Here is a 4,093-nt window from a genome sequence, read left to right on the forward strand (position 1 = left end):
CAGAACCATTTGTTGAAGATGCTATCTTTTTTCCATTGTCTGGATTTTGCTTCTATGTCAAAAATCAAGTGTCCAGGGGTATGTGGGTTTATTTCTGGGTCTTCTATTCAATTCCATTGATCAACCAGCCTATTTCTATGCTAGTATCATGCTGTTATAATTACTGTTGCTCTATAGTACAGCTTGAGATCCAGGATGGAGATTCCCACAGAAGATTGTACAGTATTATTTTATCTATTCTGGGTTTTTTGTTTTGTTTTGTTTTTCCATATGAAATAGAGAATTGACCTTTCAAGGTTTGTAAAGAATTGTGTGGGTATTTTAATGGGAATTGCATTGAATCTGTAGATTGTTTTTGGTAAGAGGGCCATTTTTACTATGTTGATTGTCTCAATCCAAGAGCATAGGGGATCTTTCCATCTTCTGAAATCTTCTACAAACTTCAGAGATTTGAAGGTTTTTTTTCACACAATTCTTTCACTTTCTTGGTTAGAGTTCCAACAAGATACTTTATATTATTTGTAGCTATTGGGAAGTGTATTGTTTACCTAACTTCTTTCTTACCCTGCTTGTCACTAGTATAAAAGAGGGATGCTGATTTTTTTTTTAGTTAATTTTGTATCCAGCTGCTTTGCTGAAGATATTTATCAGCTGTATGAGTTCCTTAATATATTTTTGGGGGTCATTTATGTATACTATCATATCATCTGTAAATAGTGATAGTTTGACCTCTTTTTCTCTGATTTGTATCTTTGTTTATATGATGAATTATATTGATGGATTTCTGTATATTGAACCACCCCTGTATGCCTGGGATGAAGCCTACTTGGTTATGATAATTTTAATGTGTTCTTGAATTCAGTTTGCGAGTATTTTATTGAGAATTTTCATATCAATGTACATAAGAGAAATTGGCCTGAAATTCTCTTTCTTTGTTGAGTTTTGGTCTGTTAGGTATCAAGGTGACTGTAGTCTCATAGAATGAGTTTGGTAATGTTCCTACTGCTTCTATTTTATAGAATGGTTTAAAGAGAATTGGTATTAGCTCTTCTGTGAAGGTCTGGTAGAATTCTGCACTGAATCCATCTGGTCCTGGGCCTTTTTTTTCTTTTTTCTTTTTTTCTTTTCTTTTTTTTTCTTTTTTTTTTTGGGGGGGGGGAGATTTTTGAGCACTGCCTCTATTTCCTTAGGTGTGATAGGACTATTCAATTTGTATACCTCATCTTGATTCCATTTTGGTAGTTGACAGTTATCAAGAAAATTGCCCATTTTGTATAGGTTTTCAAATTTTGCGGCATATATGCTTTTGAAGTAAGACCTGCTGATTCTTTGGATTTCCTCATTGTCTGTAGTTATGTCTCCCTTTTCATTTCTGATTTTGTTGATTTGAATATTCTCCCTCTGCTTTTCAAATTAGTTTGGCTAAAGGTTTGTGAATCTTGTTGATTTTCTCAAAAAACCAACTCTTGGTTTCCTTGATTCTATGAATTGTTTTCTTTGTTTACAATTTAATTATTTCAGCCCTGAATTTGATGATTTCCAGCTGTCTATACCTCTTCAGTGTGTCTACTTTTTTTCATTCTAGAACTTTCAGATGTGATGTTAAGTTGCTAATATGGGATCTCTCCAGTTTCTTTCTATAGGCACTTACTGCTATGAACTCTCTTCTCAGAACTACTTTCATTGTGTCCCATAAGTTTGGGTATATTGTCCCTTCAGTTTCATTGAGTTCTAGAAAGTTTTTAATTTCTCTTTTTATTTTGTCCCTTACCCAGATGTCATTGAGTAGGGAGTTGTTCAGTTTTCATAAGCTTGTAGTAGGCTTTCTGTTGCTTCTTTTGTTCTTGAATTTCATCTTTATCCCTTGGTGGTCTGATAAGATGCAAAGGATTATTTAAATATTCTTGTATCTGCTGAGATTTGCTTTGTGACCAAGTATGTGGTCAGTATAGAGTAGGTTCCTTGAGGTACTAAAAAGAAGGTGTATTTTTTGTGTTTGGGTGAAATATTCTGCAGATATCAGTTAGGTCCATTTGTTTCATGATGTCTGTTAGTTTTTTTGTTTCTTCATTTAGTTTCTGTCTTGATCTGTCTATTGGGGATAGAGGAATGTGTGGGGTTCAATGTGTGATTTAAGCTTTATTAATGTCTCTTACATTTGGGGATGTGGTTGATTTGGCTTGCTTCTTGGATCCATTTGCTTGGAATACAGTTTTCCAGCCCTTTACTCTGAGGTTATGCCTGTCTTTATTCCTTAGATTTGTTTCTTGTCTGCAATAGAATGATGGATCCTGTTTTCACATCCATTGTGTTAGCCTGTGTCTTTTTACTGGGAAATTGAGGCCCTTGATGTTAAGAGATACTAATGACCAGTGGTGTTTAGTTCCTTTTGTCTTGGTGTTGTTGGTGGTAGAGTGTGTGTGCTTCTGTGTCTTGGATTTGGGAATGTGGAGTTATTTATTTCCTGTGTTTTTCTGGGTGTATTTAGCCTTCTTAAGTTGGAGTTTTCCTTCTATTGCCTTATGTAGGATTGGATTTGTGGTTAGGTACTGATTAAACTTGGTTTTGTCATGAAATATATTGTTTTCTCCATCTATGGCCATGAATACTTTTCTTGGGTATAGTAGTCTGGGTTGGCATCTGTGGTCTCTTAATGTTTGCATGACTTTTGCCCAGGCCCTTCTAACTTTCATGGTCTCTGTTGAGAAGTCAGGTGTAATTCTGATGGGTTTGGGTTTATATGTGACTTGACCTTTTTCTCTTGCAGCTTTTAATATTTTTCTTTGTTCTGTACATTTAATTTTTTTATTATTATGTGGAAGGAAGATTTTTTTCTGGTCTAATCTATTTGGAGTTCTGTAGGCTTCTTGTATGTTTGTGGCATTTCTTTCTTTAGGTTGTGGAAGCTTTCTTCTATGATTTTGTTGAACTTGTTTTCTGTGCCTTGGAGCTTGAAGTCTTCTCCATCTTCTATTCTTATTATTCTTAGATTAGGTCTTTTCATGGTGTCCAAAATTTCTTGGGTGGTTTTTGACAGGAACTTTTTAGTTTTAATGTTTTCTTTTATTGATGTATGATAACTTCGATCATATCTTCCACACTTGAAATTCTCTCTTCTTTTTCTTGTATTCAGTTACTGTAGGTTATGTCTACTTTTTCCTGTTCTCTTTCCTATATTTCCCAACTCTATGATTGCCTCAGCTTTTGTTTTCATTATTAATTCTAATTACCTATTTAAGTTTTGGATAATATTATTAATTTCTTTTTCTCATTTGATTGACTTTTCCTGTAATTCTTTATAGGATTTATTAAATTATTTCATCTGTTTGGATGTATTTTCCTGTGTTTATTTGAATGATTTATTTTTCTCTTTCAAAGCTTCTATCATTTTCATCACCTCAGATTTACAATCTTCTCTTTGATGTTTATACGTGTTCATTTCTCCAGTGCTCGCTTTGTTAAGATCATTGGTTTCCAGTGTTGTTATACGTACAGCTCTGAATTTTGTTGCTAGTCTTCTTGAGCTATAATATAAACCTCTGGTTGTCTTTGGTGTTATCAGGCCTAGAAATTATTCCAATGAGGTTGCTGTCTGTGTCTCACATTGGCCAGGTAGGTTGGAAGCAAGTAAATAGAGCCCAAAGCCTATGGTTGTTTTCTAGGGCTCCCCAAAGAGTTCCTTAGAATGTTGGACAGTAGGTGATAGAGCCTGTACTCTGATGAGCTCAGATGGGTTCCCTGACTATATCCCAGTTGGGTCAGGGAAGAGAGGAGTGGGTTGATATGTTTCAAAGCCCAAAGTTGCACAGGTGCCCTACAGTCTTTTTTGAGATGGCAGGGCTCTGTTTATTTGTTGTGTTCAAGATGGGCTAGGTCAGTAAGTCACTGGACAGCAGAGAGAGAGATTAGAGCTCAAAGCTGCTCATGAAACATCAGTTAATGTGGGGTATGGCATGCACAGGTCTCTGGTCTGTGACCTAGGTGGATCAGGACAGTAGGCCTTAGGTGGGCTAGAAGTTGGTAGCAGGATAGCAGCTAATGAGGATTATGGCCTGAGAAGGTCTCTATTCTGCCTGGTTGCTTTGTGTCTTAG

Source organism: Acomys minous (assembly GCF_964271855.1).
Source record: "Acomys minous genome assembly, contig: scaffold_109, whole genome shotgun sequence".
In the NCBI taxonomy this organism is placed as follows: Eukaryota; Metazoa; Chordata; class Mammalia; order Rodentia; family Muridae; genus Acomys; species Acomys minous.